We start from the raw sequence: 18,764 nt of genomic DNA on the forward strand, positions 1-18,764 counted from the left end.
ATAGTGCACTCAGTTTGGCTGGGAATTAAGGAAGGTATACAGTGCACAGCAAGGTAAAGAGAATGAGAACTACTATACACATTCTTATCCTCTAGGAACTAACAATTTTGCTTGGTACATGGAATTTTCCCATGAAAATTATAAGACATGACAGCAAATAATCAGCAAATATGTGTAACACAGAACATGGAATATATCAGATTCCATTTCAGAGTACATCTGCCTTCTAATTATGTTTTACTTAGGCTGATATTAATATTAGTTTGCATTTTCTGAATTCAAAAGCTGGTTTCACCTCCTTTGAGAATGAAAAAAAAAAAAAAGCTGGGACCAGGATAAATATTTCATACACAAGTTATATGACAAAGAAAGTCAACCTGACATTTAAAACTTTAATGTTCACGATAAAAAGAAATTAACTGTGGCTGTATTGTGCTTGGTTAGGATCAAAGATCATACAGCAGGCTAAGTTGAATACACAGCATGAATTACATGAATGGCTTAAAGACACAACCATGGCAATGCGCTGTGTTCAATCACTGAGTCATTTTCTCAGCTTTTATTGAGCCGTGGTAATTTGTGTGCCCAGTGCCAGATACTGCTATATCTCACCATTTTATAAGGTCATGTTCATAGGTGGGCAGGTTTAATGAGTGGTCATTTGGTAAATGTTTGTAGAACCAAACAAATTAACTCTGGTGAAATTTGCAAAATGTGAAGGTTTTGGTTACATCTGTATTGAGTTACACTGTAATATTTAATGGCCCTGTATATATGAAAGAATTAATTCTATTTAACTTTATATAAAGTCCATCAAAATTGATTTTCCTTATCATTTTTTTCCCAAAAAATTCATGTGGTTCAGAATTTATTTCTAAGTGGTCAATATGATATCTTCTGTCAACTTGAAAACAGAACTGAAATAGTAAACAATTTGTGAATACAGAAATTGAAAATAGCTAAAGTAATTTGATCAAAATAATTTGGTCGTTTAAAATAGGATCTGGGTCTCCTTTTATGCAAATATCATATTCTAAGCTTGTAAAAGTTTGTAACGGCCTTTTAAAGAGAAAGTAGCCAACTTTATCTCCCAAGAAAAAAAGTTTTTTTTTATGTTAATGGGACATTCTCCATGAACTTTGTTTTACATTTTGTTAGGGGTAAATAATTTTTTTAAATTAATTGATTTATTTATAAATTAATATAAATTAAATTCACTTGAATAGTTAACCACTTAAATCTGTGAAAATATTATAAAAATAAATAATCCTTTTGCAAAGTGAATAATCCTTTTGTCATTTGGATTTTCAAGGAAAGTAATAACTTATTAGCAAAGGATTCATTCTTACCTCCTTTGAAATAACTTCATTACTGAGACAGAAATAAATTATAAATATATTATGCATAATATACAATATAGAATACATGCAACATAACCTAAGATAATAGGAGAGTAAGAGAGCTAGGAAAAAATATTCAAGGACACAGATTTTCTTCCCCAAACACTATACCAAACTCAGAGAGAGCCACCTGAGTCCATGGTGCCTAGCAATGCCATCTAGTTACAAGGCACAGGCCCATTCAATCCCTCTGAGTCACCATCATTCCCACTGAAAAATGTTCTTGTTAAATCTAGATAACAATAATTGTAAACCCAAGGAGGAATGGAATTTGTCTGTTCATTGCTTTATCCTCCTTATCTGAAACAGCTTTTGGCACAAAGTAGGGACTCAATAGACATTTGTTGAATAAATCTTCATTTAAAAAAAGCTTCGGGCTGGGCACGTGGCTCACGCCTATAATCCCAGCACCTTGGGAGGCAGAGGCCAGAGGACTGCTTGGGCCTACAAGTTCGAGACCAGCCTGGCAATATGGCAAACCCCTGTTTCTACAAAAAATATAAAAATTAGCTGGGTGTAGTGGCTCACACCTGTAGTCCCAGCTACTCGGGAGGCTGAGGTGGGAGGATCACTTAAGCCCAGGAAGTTGAGGCTGCAGTGAGCCATGACGGCACCACTGCACTCCAGCCTGGGTGACAGAGTGAGACCCTGTCTCAATAAACAAATAAATAAAATACAAAAAACAAAAATAAAAAGCATCAATCTCAGTAGATCTATTCTCTAAGGTATCATCACATCAAGTTTGTTTTACCCATAAACACATTCTAAGATCTATAAACTAAATATTGTTAGCTGAAGTTTGTCTTGGCTTATCATTAAGGATGAAATCATCCCAAACTGGGGAGGCATACAGAATAAATATTTACAACACTGATATAAAATTTCTAAAAAGCTTTTAAAACTTTAAGATAAAGATTATTCTAGGTAGGACATGCCACAAGTTTCACAAAAGAAGTCCCAAAGAAAGTGACAAGAAAAATGTAATCTGTAACCGCTATCAAAGGCAAAACCACTTAACTTTCTCCTTTGGGATTTCTAGAACAATGCAACAGAAAAGATGAAAAAAGAATTCATTCAAAGGCTATTACTGTGTGTGTGTGTGTGTGTGTTTGTCTATACATAAATATATATAACTTTCACAATGTTCACACTGATTTTGGGAAACCTCTACTCGCTTGCTATTTTACATTTCTATTTTTAAAATTATTATCACAAATTATATCAAGGGCTTATAATGACCATTTGTAACAGAAATTTACCTTTGTGTGCATCTGCATCAGCTGCTATTTATGATAATAAGTGCAACATTCTGTCAGGAGCGGGAAAACTGGGTAACTCTATCATGAGGTCATTCAGTTTTAGAAAAAAAGGAACATAATAGAAAAAAATTAGAAAAAAATCAAGAGAGAAGGGCTTTAAAAGAAAGTAACTCTGGAAACTATTTTTTAAAAGCTCTATTTGCCAGCATATGCTAAAGATCAAGTAGATCACGGACCCAAACAAATCAACAAAATTAAACCTTATGTATGGCTGAGAACATTAAGAGGCCATAACCGAGATGGGTTTCTTTCCCCATGCCAAATACAGACTAGGCAAGTAAAACGTACAGGGAAGTCCAATATGTGAAATAAAATTTAATATAAAATAAATTTTGGGTATAATACGAAAAAAATCATGTATTGTCTTGATCTTTACTGATCAGAAGCACAGACACACCAAAAAGAAAAAAAAGCTATAAATGTATGCTTTTAATTATAAAAGTAATTTTATATTACTGAATAAACTTTGGGAAAGAGAGAAAAATATAAAAACAAACAAAAAGCCCTCCATATCTCACTACTTCAATATAACTATTATCACTTTTGTATATTCTCTTCCAGACTTTTTCATATACATACATTTTTGTAAGGTTTCAATCAATAGTTCACATACATTTTTTATCCTACTTTTTAAATATTCTTCAGAGTTGTGAGCAGTTTCTAAATTGTCATTATAATTGTATAATATTTTACCTATTGATTATACCATAATTTACTTAAATATTTCCCTACTGTTGGATATTTAAGTTACTTCCAAATATGGGTTCTTATAACAATGCTTTTATGAAACTCTTTGTGTATATGGCTTTTCCTATATCCTCCAGCCCTTTGGAAAAAGTCCCAAAAGTTACAAAACATTGCCCAATGCTTTCTAAGTAACCTGAACTAAATCTTAGTGACATCAGATATATGAGTGTAAATCTCTTCAATCCTTGAAATTACAGAATTTTAAAATAAAAAAAATTATTATCAACAATCACTAGGAAGGGAATATTTTCTACTATTATTAAACTGGAATTGAGGTTTACAAATCCGTATCTTGTAAATCTGTTTAACATGAACCAGTCCTCTAGGGCTGATCATCCTCTGTGATTTTATAAAATCCAGTCTTTGAAGCTGTAGTCTTTGACGCGGAGACTGGGGATTCCTAAGCAGCCATGCTAAGCTAAAAAGAACCAGTGTTGCAAGGTCTAATTAGTGAGCCGGCTAGCCTCTTGACAAAAGCTTATTGACAACACCACTGAGCTTTTCTAAGTAATAAATGATAGGCCAATGGGGGTAGTTTTATAGGATGGTTCCAAGAGATCCTACGAATGGAGAGGGATAGGGCAAAGAACTTAACCATAAGCAAGGGTAAGGCCTACTAGAAATCATCCAAAGCACACTGACAAATGGGCCCCACTCTATCAGGTGGGGTGCAAGAATCATCTTGGACCAAGAGTTCCCAAACAGCATATAAAGCAGAGTCCCTAAAACACAGATTGCTAGGCCCACCCCAGGTCTGGGACGGGGTCCAAGAAACTGCATTTCTAACAAGCTGCCAGAGGATGCTCACGATCCCAGGACCACATTTTAAGAACCACTGCCTTAGACTAATTCTTTATTCTTTTTTTTTTTTTTTGAGACAAAGTCTTGCTCTGTTGCCCAGGCTAGAGTGCAGTGGCACAATCTTCTCGGCTCACTGTAACCTCCACCTACCGGGTTCAAGTGATTCTCCTGTCTCAGTCACCCCAGTAGCTGGGATTAAAGGTGTGTGCCACCACGCTCAGTTAATTTTTATATTTATAGTAGAGACGGGGTTCTGCCATGTTGGCCAGGCTGGTTGCAAACTCCTGGCCTCAAGTGATCTGCCTACCTCCCAAAGTGCTGGGATTACAGGTGTGCGCCACCACAACCAGCTCTTTCTTCTTTCTAAAACATTTAAGTGCCTACTATGCATTGTGCTATATGCTGGAATACAATCCAGTCAGTACCTGCCTTCAAGAAACTGGTATCTAGATTTTTGCAGACATCAAACTGCTCTAGTCCTAAAAGTCACCAAATTTGAGCCTTCTTCGCCAAGCACAGTGGCTCACGCCTATAATCCCAGCACTTTGGGAGGCCGAGGTGGATCTCCTGAGGTCAGGAGTTCAAGACCAGACTGGCCAACATGGTGAAACCCCGTCTCTAATAAAAATACAAAAAATTAGCTAGGCGTGGTGGTGGGCGCCTGTAATCCCAGCTACTTGGGAGGCTGAGGCAGGAGAATCGCTTGAACCTGGGAGGCGGAGGTTGCAGTGAGCCAAGATGGTGCCATTGCACTCCAACCTGGGCAACAAGAGCGAAACTCCGTCTCAAAAAAAAAAAATTTTTTTTTGAACCTTCTTGAAAACAAACTGTAAAAATGCATGATATTGTTTTTAAATAAAATCAGGATATTTCTAATCAGTTCCAAATTCTTTAGGAAAACATGTAGTAATCCTATATTGCCAAATGCCTGGGTATTTTCTTCACTCTTCTGGATTATACTCGACATATGCCAATGATTTTTGAAGTTTCTACTTCATTTATATTGACATCATTCTTATGTTTGTTCTCCTTTATAAACTTTATCCACCATATAAAACAGAAGAAAGAATTTATATAGGTGCTTTTCTAGATGCAGTCAAAAGCTTGTTTACACAGGTAATTATCAACTGACGGAAAGAATAACATCTAGTAAGGAACACTTTGGGATTCTCTGTTTTAGATTCACAGACTTTAGCAAGACTTTGTAAAAAATGCATGACGAGTAAGCAATGTGATTAGTCATGAGGCACGAGGGTAGCCCATACCTAACTGCTAAATACCACCTATTAGCTGATTCACAGAATTATGACCTAGCTTTTGAGGTGGCTACTAAGTTTCTGTTTCTAACAGAGATGTACTGGCTTGCCATACTATTTTCAGCAAAAATAAAATTAAGTATGTATAATAATTATTATTATTATTTTGAGACAGAGTTTCACTCTTGTTGCCCAGGCTGGAGTGCAATGGTGTGATCTCGGCTCACCGCAACCTCCGCCTCCTGGGTTCAAGCGATTTTCCTGCCTCAGCCTCCTGAGTAGCTGGGATTAAAGGCATGTGCCACCATGCCCAGCTAATTTGTATTTTTAGTAGAGGCGGGGTTTCTCCATGTTGGTTAGGTTGGTCTCAAACTCCCGACCTCAGGTGATCCACCTGCCTCTGCCTCTCAAAGTGCTGGGATTACAGGCGTGAGCCACCGTGACTGGCTGAATGTATGATATTTTATGATCTGTGGATCTGCCAAAGGATTAAGCATTATTTATACTACTTTGGCACGTTATTTTCTGAAGTGATTGAAAAGTTCCTCTCATTTCAATCTATTAGGAAGCTACTTTTAAAGCCTGGAAGAGTTGACTCATGAAGAGACCACATAATTTGTCTAACATCACAGAGGAAATACAAGATATAATGAAGTGATAATATTCAGATATTTAATTACATTAAGATAATACTAGCTCATAACTTGAACTGTGATAACATTTCTTAGGTTAATTGATGTTTCAGAATAACTGTTTTGAGGTCAAAAATGGTTCAAGGAAGATCTGCGACTTGTCTTGAGTAAAATAAAAAAAAAATGATGGGTAAATATATCTTTTCCTATCACTGCTTTTCCAAATGGTTATTTTCCTATTTTGTTTCACAGTGTCTGGCTTATGAGGAAACTGGGACATGCATTAACTTTATTTTTCCCTCTCCTAACCCCCTCTTTCAAACTCCAAATCTGTTTTCTACTCCTTAAAGGCCTTGTTTTCAGGTAGCAAGGAAACAAGCAACTAGCCTTTCACATTTTTGCTGACAGTGGTTTAGTGAACTAACCCTGCTAGGAACTTTGGCATTTTAAAAGTAGACCCAAAACTTTCAAATTCAAAGACATTTTAAATTTCAATTCAAAGACATTCAAATTCAAAGACATTTTAAGAGGTGAATGACAGCCAGAGGGGTTGTGGTCAAGGTTAGGAAGTTCCTTCCGGAACTTTGTCATTGCACTCGAACAGTTTGACAGTTGTGTTTCTCCACTGCCCTCGATATAAAGGAAAATTTATTCCTTAAACATACAGGATGAAAAAGTAACCTCCTTCCATTCCCTTGCCCAAATTATCTCCTTTAGTATAGAGCCAGAGAGAACAACAGTGCTAGGTGGCAAACTGAGATGTCCTATGATGTCACCAAGAAGCAGGGTAAATTCTTAGAAATCAACCTTATATTTTAAGACTATACACAGTAATCATGCAACCTGCTGATTGTGGGAGTTGAGCATATACAGATCTGGTACATTCCTACTCAGGGTATTTCCCTATTTCTCTACCTCCCTCATATCTACCTTGTCCTTATCTGTGGCAAACTGTGAAGGACTTCTCACCCCACGTTTATGCTAATCTGAACTCTTCTCAGAAGGTCAGATAATCTGTCTCAATACGTCTTATCCACACATTATAATCCTCCCAGATGAGTCCACAAATTAAAGTGGTGTTTTTTTTTTAATAGTGACATAGTTAAAACCAAGCAATGAATTTATTTTCTAAAATCAATGAAGTGGAATAAAAATGCTTCCTAAACAGATATTGAATCCAACTGAACTGAACTTACACAATCTAGTTTAAATCCTGACTGGAAGGTTTAAAATCTCCACTTAATGGATTCAATTCCTTTATTATCTAAAAAATCGCAGTAGGAAAAAAAATTCACAGCACTGTCCCACAAAAGATTTTCCAGTTGAGAACAGCCTGGCCACTGGAACAGTTGAAGGTATGGCAATGACTCTGAGAAAGCCTACACTGTAGGGATTAAGGCAGTGGAAGATAACACGGCTCCCCATTCCCCGACAGGGACATTAGCCCACCTACACGCACCAGTGTGAGCCTTTCTTTGCCTTTGCCTCCGCATCCTTTTAGTGAAGTCCCTACTTGGGCTCTGTAGCTCCACACTGCAGTGGGCAGAGCGGCTTGCCAGTCCACTGTGCAGTTTGGGGCCCAGAGAGGGTGGGAGAAGTCCTCTCCAACAATCCTCAGCCCCAAGGCCCACACACACAAGCCTCTTCACCCCATCAGCCTGTGTGCTGTTACCAGTAACTTCCCATCACCAAGACACTGCTTGCAGAGGCCTCCTCTTTGGCATATTCAGTCCAAGTCCCTTACTTTCTTAAGTAGGAGACACTTCACAACAATATGTATCAACAATTCACACGAAGAATTTAAAATTTATTATTTGGATGCTGCACAGTTAATTGTATGTTTTTCCACTTACTCCCTACTAGCAAATAGGTGGGTTATTAGGAGACATCTGAACCTTTCAAGCCACTAAAACACTATTTTTTAGTGAGCGCTTGTTGAAAGAGACCCATTTTTAATGATAAGCACAAGTCACTATTTAGTCTTTTAAGTTCTGACACTAAACTGTCTTCTGATCTGATGGATCCTAGGCCTCATTATAAAACGAACTTGCTCCTGGGGAATATACATTAAGAATTCACAAGGTGTGCCATAAAAATATGCAAAGACTAGAGCTTTATCAAATAAAAGCACACAATCTGTGCCTTCTAGATGCATCGGATGTATAATATTAACATAAGAGGGGCTACACAGGACTCGCAAAGCTGGAATAAAAATAATTACTATGCTGATTTTTGTCCAAAGTCATCAGGGAATGGAAAATACAATTTTAAATTGAATGATAATAAAATATTCCCAGAAACAGTTTGTAAATTGATCACCACATGAGAAGCATCATCTTCAATCTTAACAATCTCAAAGTTATTGAGGTTTGAACTACGGTGAACTATTAACATTGGTAAAAAAGTTAGCTATGACATAGATATTCATGAAGGTTCTTTTCAGAATATCAGCTCAATTAAATTCAGGGTCATGGTCATATCATTTAAAGCACATGGGTTTGCTCATAAAGCCTTAAAATCATAGCAAAAAAGCAAGCAATAATAACTGCAAGACTTTCCCCGTTTCAAAGGTGACGAAATTGAGAGAAAGGATAAGAGACTTGCCTAAGCTATAATAATTGAAACAGTTGAAAATGTAAACAGTCATACTCTGAATGAAATTATTGGTATTAAAATATTGATGTGTACTTATTGTTGAAGAGAAATTTTAAAAATATGTAAATCTGTTTTTACAAAATAATTTAAGCATATACTATTATTGGTGACAGATACTATCTAAACATCTACAAAAGTTTTCCCCAAAACATGGCCTATTGTATTTGAATAGATTTTCTCCCAAGAACCTACTTTAAGTGCGTTAAATAAAATTTAAAACATGACATTTTAGTTAAATAACAGCTTTAAAACTTATACTATATTACTCCCCCAATCTACCTCTGTATTTTGAGAAAACGCAAACAGTAAGTAAGAACTTCCAAGAAGATTTCAAATAATCTTAAATCTAAATTTTTGATTTAGAACGCTATGAAACTAACCGAAGTTGATACGCTGGGGATATCTACACTTGCAAGATGGTTATTCACAACTCTTACTATTCTTTTGTGGAGTCACATTAGATCCATTTCAAAGGACCTTTGTAAGCAATTAAAATCACTGCGCTTTTTGTTGCTTTGGGATGTTGAGAGAGAGTAAGCAAAGTGGAGATCTACCAGGAAAAATAAGCAAGTTAGAAATTCAGTTGTGGGGGGAGCATATGTTTACGCTTACAGACTAGTGACTTCACCAAGTTTTCTCTATTAGTGAGTTTTTAAAAATCCTCTACAGCTAATATTTATTTAGTGGAATCCTATGAGACCAAAAACTTCTTCCAGCACATTTGCCACACCTAATGACATATTGTATTTCCAAATCCAAGTGACAATGAATCCAGAAGAAAGACACCCACAATTAGAATGACCAACTCTGTCCTACGCATTGGGAATATATAGATGCTAGGAAAGAAGGGAAAGTGTGGGCCAGAATGTGCGAAACATTCAGAAAATATCATTTTAACATATTTTCCTACTTCATGAAAGCCTCTTGTTATTAATAACGATTTTATAACCTGAAAACTAAATGAAATGTATTATTAATACTTGTATATGTTCCATGGTTGTGCCTTTTACACAACTTTCATGCGAATAATTATCTTGATAATTAAGGTTAGTGGCAAACATCCTTATTGTCAGACAATTACAGAAGAAAAAAGTATTTGTTTATATTTATATAACACTGATTAAAAACAATTTACTATGACCATTAGTAATCCACTTCTAATTCATATTCCTCATGTCACACCTTTTCTCTTGTATACATTTTAAATGTCATAGGAATTTAGAAATATTGCAATTTTTTAAAGCATAATCTAGAAATTTTAAAAAAGTAGTTCTGAAACATGAAAAAACGAACATTTAGGAAACTAGTCCTTCAAAGAAAATATTATATTTTATCATTAAAAATATCAATCGCAAAAATATTTTCAAAGCACTTAAGTTCAATAAAGAATATGATGCCGGTGGACATTTTAGTTTTAATTTTAAAAAGAAATTATATTTTTTTAATGTAAAGGAATGAGAAAACAACATGTAAAAAGTCTTCAGCCTGGGATTCTACAAAACTTTATACCTCACTGATGCCATATGGTTTGACAGAAGTTATTGTTTAAGAACTAAAAACAAACTCGTAAATATGAAAAAAGTTTTTGATTTTTAAAAAAACCATCATTAGTGTTTCTTTTTTCCTTCAAGTGAGTTTTAAAAGATTGAGATGGCCACCAGTTGATTCAAAGATCTTTTAAGACATACTTATTAGCAAGTTAACTATTAAATATTATGTAATTTAAATCAGGGAGAAAAATTATGTTCCGTATACAAGAAGACAAAAATGGATAGTTCTGTAATACACTTCACTTTTTGGCTGAGACATTACCTTTGAAGTTTCGTATATTAAAGTGAATATTCAAACACACTTTATTTGGAATCAAATAAAGTGTATTTGATTTCAAAGTGAATCTGATTGAAAATATACCACATAAAATTTACTTTAAAACTTGAACAGAATGTTTTGATATATTACTCCAAATGCTAACTGGTAGCATCTATGAGTGTTTTCTGTCAAACGTCCCTAAGAGTGAAAGGTATTTCTTTAAGAGAAAAGCCACAGTGAACGTCCATGTCAGTCCCTATACCAGAAAGGTTTTCTAAATCATCTAGCACCATCAGTTGATTCTGTTCTCAGTCAGCAATAGCTCACTTAGCTATAGACAGAAAGACCGCCATAAAACACCTGAAACCTGTCGAAGATTTGCTCAGGTCCTTTTAAAGAGTAAGTTATCCGTAGTTCTCTTAGTAACTCCAGTTAACAATTTGTCTCACGAATAACAGAAACAGTTGGAGTTAAAATAACGTACTTCAAAATCAGAGGTTTTCCAGGAATAGGTATTATACAACTCAGTTTATCATTGTCTGGTTTTAGATCCAAATGATAATTTACACAAATAAACTTTCTATTTTGTCCCTAATCTCGCAAGGAAAAGAAGAAAAATTTCAGTTTCTTCATGGCAGACGACTATTTTTGACTTGATTTCTTTTATAACAATGACACTATTTTTACAACCGTTAGCCTAAGACCCAAGTGAATTGGATTCTTCTTATAAAACAAGAGCACTGCAAAAAAAAATGATATAAGGATAATATAATAATTTTGCAAATTTCGGACCTATCACCAACACATTCCAACAAAATGCAATGAGAGTGAGCCAACTCACCTAAGGAAAGGGAATTAGGCAGAATGCAGAAATGCAGACTTCTGGTCACCAGCAGAGGTAAAGGCCTCTTCCTTACCTACCGCTGACCTTATATAAAAGCCGCAGCTGGGTTACTCCCCGTTTCTGACTCCTTACCTTAGGCTCCTCCCTAAACACCGAGGCGTAAAGTACCACGACTACACACACCCACCTTCCACCAAGGGACCTGAGATTTCTGTTACCCTCTGCTGCCTCTACCCCCCTCAGTCAGGCTCCCAAGAGGAGTGGTCAGCGCCTGGCACGTGCAGGAGCCCACAACGCGGCGACTTCGCCTTTCCAGCCCGCCGGGGTGCGGCTGGGGTCCAGGCTGCGCGCTCCATCCGCCGAGGCACGGAGGAACCCAGTCCCCGTCCCCAGCCCCTCCGCCGGGCGCCTCAGGGCCAGCACAACGCGTCAGGGCACGGGGCCTGGCCAGCCACAAGCGCGCCCCTCGCTGAACGGTCCCCCGGTCCCCACGCGGCGGTCGCCCCTGGGCTCTGGACCGCGAACGGGACCTCCTCCTCAGCAAGGGTGCCGCGCGGCCTCAGAACGGACGCACGCGGATCTTCGCTTCCCCGGGTCCAGACACCCTGCTCCAAAGTTCCCCTGGAGCGGCTCCCGACGCCTGCGCACCTCCGCCGGGGACGCGGAGGTCCCCATGTCCCCGGCTCCGCGCCCACCCGGCGCTCTCCCGAGGGGGGCTGTTCTGGAAGCCGGGACTCACCGGCTCGCATCCACTCGAGTCGGCACCGGCCGCGGCTCTCTGTCCCCGCGCCTCGCGCGCTGCCCGCGCCCTCCGCCCCTAGTGCGCGCTCCGATAGACGCGAACCTCAGCCCGGGTGCCCTCAGCCGGAGACCCCTTCACCCGGTCACCCGTGACCCGCCCGCCCGCGACCCGTCAGTCCGGGTCCTCCCAGACCATGACCCTGCCTCAGCCCGGGACCCCTCAGCCGAGACCCCCTTCTCCCCAGCTCTCATCCGTCTGGGACCCAGTCAGTTCCCGTTCCCTCGGCCCCGGCCCCCTGACCCTCGGCCCCGGCCCTCCGCGCCCCCTCCCTGAGCGAGCACTCCCCGCCCCGCCAGCAGTCGGGTCCCGAGCGCCGCGGGCACCCGGACTCTGACCTGCGGCCACGGCGGCGTGGCGCCCCTCTCCGGTGTCCCCGAGGCCGACCCGAGCGCCCCAGGCGGCGGCTGCGGCTCGGGCTCGGGCTCCGAGTGCGGTGGGCCCCGCCTGCCCGCGGCGGAGCCGGGTCGGGCCGAGCCGGGCCCAGCGCGGGGGCGGGGGCGGGCGCGGGCGCCGGCTGGGGGTGGGGGTGGGGGTGGGGGTGGGGGTGGGGGTGGGGGCGGGGGCGGCGGCCTCGGCGCGCGGCTGGGAGGGAGCGGCCGGGGCTCGGCTGCCGCCCGCGCACAGTAGGGCCCGCGGCGGGAGCCACCCTCTTTCCCGCGTCCACTCTCTGCCCCGCGGCAGCTACCTGGTGTCGTTTGCTCCTCGCCACCACCGCTGGGAGGCGGCCCAGAGAGGGTCCCATTTCCAAGGAGGGATCCGAACTTTAGGGGGATGCCCCCGGCCAGGGCCGGTCTGGGGAGAGCCGAGGTGTGGGTCTCCCTCTCGGCCAGAGTGGCTTGCCCTTCACACGGCGGTCGGCCAGGCTGTCTTCCCAAGATGTTCTTTCCAGTGACATTTTAAAAGAAAATTTAATTAAAGCATATTTCGGGTCCCTTGGTTTTCTCTTCTGATCCGGTGGTACTGCACACTTTCAGAGTTCCTTGTATTTGTAAGTTACATGGTTATTAACAAGTCACTGAGTTTTAATCATGAAAAACATTTCTTAAACTCATTAACAGAATTTCTTAAAATTCTTAGCAGTGTTTCTGACACCGAGGGACTCAGACAACATGGGTGGGGACGGAGTGGGGACGTGAGGCATGAGAAACAGTTTCTCATGTGTTGGGTAGACAGTGACCTTTTCTTTTCCTGCCACGCTGTCCACCATGACCTGTCCAAAGCGGGTTGGCAGGTGCGCGTTCAGAAAGCCGCTGGTCTCCTGGACTTGAGGCCCCTCTTTCCCTTTTTCCAGTCTCATTTCTGGAGCATCCTGTTCTGGGCCTGATCCTCTCCGGGGAGGCAGCGATGCCTGAGGCCCCCCACTTCAGGAAGCTTATGGACTATATGCTAGGGTGCTCTGCATTTCTTCCTAGCTTCATTGTGGTTATTGCCCCTCTGGTACAGAAGGTCCTCGTTTGTGGTTGAAGCAAATTTTGCGAGGATGGGTATCACAAGGGAAAAGATTCAGAGCTTAAATCAACAGACTCGTGTCCTTCCTCCACAGCCCTAAGATAAGAAGCTGAGAGCCACAGATCTTACAGGGACTGACCACTGAAAGACCATTTATTGGCCTGTGATTTAGGTAGTCACGTTGACGCGGATCCGCAGTCTCCACTCAGGCGGAAGTGCTGCGTGCGTCCTACTTCTTGTTCATTCCAGAGTTCCAACCTGCTTTTTTTTTTCTTTCTTCCTTTCTTTTTCTTTTCTTTCTTTCTTTCTTCTTTTTTATGAGACAGGGTGTTGCTGTGTCGCCCAGGCTGGAGTGCCGTGGCGCAATCACGGCTCACTTCAGCCCGACTTCCTGGGCTCAAGGAATCCTCCCACTCCAGGCTCCCAAGTAGCTGGGACTACAGGTGCACACCACCATGCCTGGCTAATTTTTTTCTAATTTTTATTTTTAGTGGAGACTGTGTCTTGATATGTTGCCTAGACTAGTCTGAAACTCCTGGGCTCAAGTGATCCTCCTGCCTCAGCTTCCCAAAGTGCTGGGATTACAGGCACCAGCCACTGCGCCTAGCCTGCTTTTTAAAATTACAGTTTCATTGAGGAATAATTAATATAATCTAAAATGTAAATACCATACAAGTAAAATGTACAGTTCAGGCCGGGTATGGCAGCTTACGCCTGTAATCCCAGCACTTTGGGAGGCCGAGGCAGGTGGATCACTTGAGGCCGGGAGTTCAAGACCAGCCTGGCCAACACGGTGAAACTCCGTCTCTACTAAGAAATACAAAAATTAGCTGGGCGTGGTGGCACGTGCCTGTAATCTCAGCTACTCGGGAGGCTGAGGCAGTAGAATCGCTTGAACCTGGGAGGCAGAGGTTACAAGCCAAGATTGCGCCACTGCACATCAGCCTGGGCACCAGAGCAAGACTCCATCTCAAAAATAAATAAATAAAATGTACAATTCAATGAGTTTTAGTTTATTGACAGAGCTGTGCCATCATCACCAAATCTACCCTTAGAACATTTTCATCACTCCAAAAAGGAACCTCCTCTCCATTAACAGTCATTCCACCAACTCTAGGTAGAGTTATTCTTTTTCTATAGATTTACCTATTCTGGACAATTCATATAAATAGAATCATAGAATATGAAGTCCTTTGTGACTTTCTTCTTTCACTTAGCATAGTATTTGTGAGGCTCCTCTATGTTATAGCTTATATTAATATTTCATTCCTTTTTATGGTCAATATTCCATTATACATATATACCACATTTTGTTTATTCATCCCATGAATTGATGAATATTTAGGTTGTTTCTACTTTTATGGGCTATTATGAATAATGCTGCTGTGAGCATTCATGTACAAGGTTACTTGTGGACATATATTTTTATTTCTCTTGAGTATATACCTAGGGACAGAATTGCAGGATCATAAGGTAACTCGGTGTTTTTGAGGAACTGCCAGTCTGTTTTCCAAAGTGGGCACACTATTTTACAATTCCACCAGCAATGTGTCAGGGTTCCAGTTTTTCCACATCCTTGCCAACACTTGTTATAGTCTTTTTTATTTTAGCCAACCTAAAGGGTATGAAGTGATACCTCATGGGGTTTTGTTTGTTTGTTTGTTTTGAGACAAGGTATTGCTCTCTCACCCAGGCTGGAGTGCAGTGGTGCAATCATAGTTCACTGCAGCCTCGAATTCCTGGGCTAAAGCAATCCTCCCACCTCAGCCTCCCAAGTGGCTGGGACAACAGGTGCATGCCACCACACCAGCTAATTTTTGTATTCTTTTGTAGAGATGGGATCTCACTATGTTGCCCGAGCTGGTGTCTCATGGTTTTGATTTGCATTGCCCTGGTGACTATCCTGTTGAGCATCTTTTCATGTGTTCATTAGCCATTTATCTTTTTTGAAGAAAGTCTACTTAAATCCTTTCCCTGTTTTTAAATTGGATTATTTTTCTTTCTATTGTTGAGTTGCAAGAGTTATTTATTTACATATTCTATATCCAAGTCTCTTATCAGATACATGGTTTGCCAATATATTATCCCAGGCTGTAAGTTGTCTTTTTACATTTTAAAATATTTATTTATTTATTTATTTATTTATTTATTTATTTATTTAAAGACGAGGTCTCGCTATGTTGCCTAGGCTGGTCTTGAACTTTAGGGCTCAAGTGATCCTCCTGCCTCAGCCTCCTGAATAGCTGGAATTACAGGCAGATGCCACCATGCTTGGTTCTTTTTACTTTCTTGATGTTGTCATTTGAGTTTTTAAATTTGATGAAGTCCAGTTTACCTGTTTTTTCTTTTGGAGTCATATCAGTGACTAACCCAAAGTCATGAAATTTGCTCCTAATATTTATTTTAAGAGTTTTATAGGTTTAGTTCTTATCTTTAGGTTTTAAATTCATGTTGAGTTAAATTTTGTATATGATGTGAGATGGGGGCCAATCTGTTTTTTGGTCGGAAAATTCCCATAATTCAATAACAGTGACTAAGGGGAACCCCACAACAGTGAATTCATAAGTGGTGCAAAACTTTAGAGTTGAGCTGAATATTTTCTAAATTCCCTCTGGATCAAAAATTTTGTGATTTTTTTTCTTAAGGAGACCTATGGGTAGTGAAGTGTATAAATGTAAGAGGTTAAGTAACGTAAACTGAAATAATATGTCTGTTTTTCAAATTGCAAGGCTTGATCCATTAGTAGGTTATGAAATCAATTTATTCAGTCATAACCAGTATTTTTTAGTCAAGCAAAAAGGACAGAAATAATCAGAACACACCTACTGTATTAAAGAAAGTGCTGCTTCGTAACTTTTGTGTAATGCAAGTGTGTGTGTGTATCTGAATGTACCAGGAGTTGGTATAAAATGTGATTTTTACTGTGGGCCATATCTTTTAAAGTTGGAAAAACACTGCATAAACTATAGCTGTAGAATTCTTTCTTTCCACATTTTATTGAGTGCTTATTTTGTGCCAGGCCCTCTGCTAAGTGCCGGGAATAAAATGATAAACAGCACATGGTCCCCACCCTGCAACTTTGCACATAGGCAGTGCGATCCATATGGGGTTCCTAGAGACAAAAGACTATGCCCATTTCAATTTTCCCAAACCACAAGGACTCCTTCCAAATATTGGTGTTTGGTCCCATGGGACTTCTTTTTTTGCAATTAATGCTTAGTTTATCTCATTTGAGATTTGCATACATATTTACTTTTCTTTCAATAAAGAGGACTTTGTTCCCAGGTTTATAATTGCATACTATGTTTATTATATTAAGAAGAGAGTGCAAGTCTAGAAATAGAAGTTTACCATAACTGAATTGTTTTCCATTTTACTCCAACTATATTTAAACTGGTCTCACTGGACAGACCTCAGATATTTTATAGTAGTGTTATGCTACTTCTTAAGGGAAAAATTTTAAATCGTAGCAAAAATTTTTCTTTATTATCCAAGTGTTCGGCAAAACTGGGCATTGAGAATAGTGACACGTAAACCATTTTGCAGATTGAGCTTAGGAAAATTAGTGTGCTGTATTTGCAGTCAAGCAATCAAGCCACTCATTTACAGCAGCTGTGTATAATTGTAGCGCTGACATTTGCTCCTTCTCTTTATCTGAGACACCATTTATCAATCTCTAAGCGTTATAAATTCCCAGGAGGTTTAGAAGATCTTAATTTAAAATTTCAAAAATCATAACCAGTTCCACATGCCAGGCAGGTTAAACATACACATATGCACACACACACTTCCACAAATGTATCTACTTTTTGAATGACTCTTGACACGTTCCCACTTGTGATTTTTACGTCTAGTTATGAAATTTTACCCACAACCTCCCAATTTTACTTTTAATTTTATTAAGGTCCTTTTCTCCTCCTGTGTTTATTCTGCCTCCTCCAGTGTTGCCCTTCACAAAATAACTTGCTCATCTCTTACAAGGTCTTAAGGACCAAAGCCAGGTTTACAGCCTTTTCTTCTAACTTAAAATTGCTTGATCTTCTCATATACTGTACCCCTCTGCTTCACTCAGCATTCTATTTCTATTTTGAATGGTTGCCTATAAATTAATAAAAATTTCTGGGACGTTTTAATGGAAATATTAATCTTGATTATATTCAAGTCAAGAATATAATATAGCTATGTATTAGCTCAAAAAAGCCGGAGAGGCCAGGCGCAGTGGCTCACGCCTGTAATCCCAGCACTAGGCCAAGGTGGCGGGATCACTTGAGGTCAGGAGTTCATGAACAGCCTGGCCAACATGGTGAAACCCCGTCTCTCTACTAAAAATACAAAAATTAGCTGGGCGTGGTGGTGTGTGCCTGTAATCCCAACTATATGGGAGGCTGAGGCAGGAGAATCACTTGAACCTGGGAGGTTGCAGTGAGCCAAGATCGCACCACTGCACTCCAGCCTGGGCAACAGAGGTGCGATAGCACCAAAAAAAAAATAAGAAAAAGAAAGAAAGAAAAGAAAAAAACCACGGAGAATATAGCCAAATTAGTAATTTTTCTCTTGATACACCAACGTAGAGCTTTCCTCTAGGTAATTTTTTAAAATGGAAAGAAATATAATAACCCTCTCTTAAAAGCACTGAATGAAATAACTCCTTGGTTTTTTTTTACTCATCTATTTTTGAAAACATTTTATTTTTCATAATTTGGAAACGTGTATGAAATTAATAGACATTTAATTTCAGAGAGATTTCACTTGGTAATTTCAACAGTTTTGAGTTAGACTATTTACATTTTAAGATTTTAATGGTTTAAGACACATTTGAAAGGTTCAAAAGTGCTTTTGGTTTTCAGGGAATAAAAAAAGAGCTATTTGTCCTTCTTTCTCAATTTTTCTCCACTTTTCCTGCTAAAAATTGACTTACTTTGGGTATCAGGTTATCCTCTAAGTATCAAGAGATAGGAAGCCGATTGAGTAGAAGTTAAGATGATGGGAACTCATGATTTTCTTGGAGGGGCACGTCCTACTTTCTAGTTGTCTTCTCCTTTCTGAAGAA

The 18,764-nt window shown here is 39.8% G+C and overlaps 1 protein-coding gene across 11 annotated transcripts in view; it reads right to left on the minus strand.

The window, feature by feature from the left end:
* Nucleotides 1–18,764, minus strand: part of PPARG (peroxisome proliferator activated receptor gamma) — a 189,552-nt gene that overhangs the window by 142,019 nt on the left and 28,769 nt on the right. Inside the window, exons 1-3 of one of the 11 annotated variants that reach the window (XM_063630329.1) lie at nucleotides 11,461–11,591; nucleotides 9,191–9,360; nucleotides 2,660–2,737 (exon numbers count right to left, since the gene is read on the minus strand). The exons of 1 other annotated variant lie outside the window; for it this stretch is intronic. The gene's annotated coding sequence lies outside the window, so the exon portion shown is untranslated. Of the gene's footprint in view, nucleotides 1–2,659; nucleotides 2,738–9,190; nucleotides 9,361–11,460; nucleotides 11,854–12,111; nucleotides 12,450–12,600; nucleotides 12,747–12,950; nucleotides 17,235–18,764 lie in introns of those variants that run through there. 9 more of the 11 variants (XM_055259412.1, XM_055259413.2, XM_055259410.1 and 6 more) reach the window with 9 other exon arrangements.

Source organism: Symphalangus syndactylus, chromosome 21, assembly GCF_028878055.3.
Source record: "Symphalangus syndactylus isolate Jambi chromosome 21, NHGRI_mSymSyn1-v2.1_pri, whole genome shotgun sequence".
Taxonomy (NCBI): domain Eukaryota; kingdom Metazoa; phylum Chordata; class Mammalia; order Primates; family Hylobatidae; genus Symphalangus; species Symphalangus syndactylus.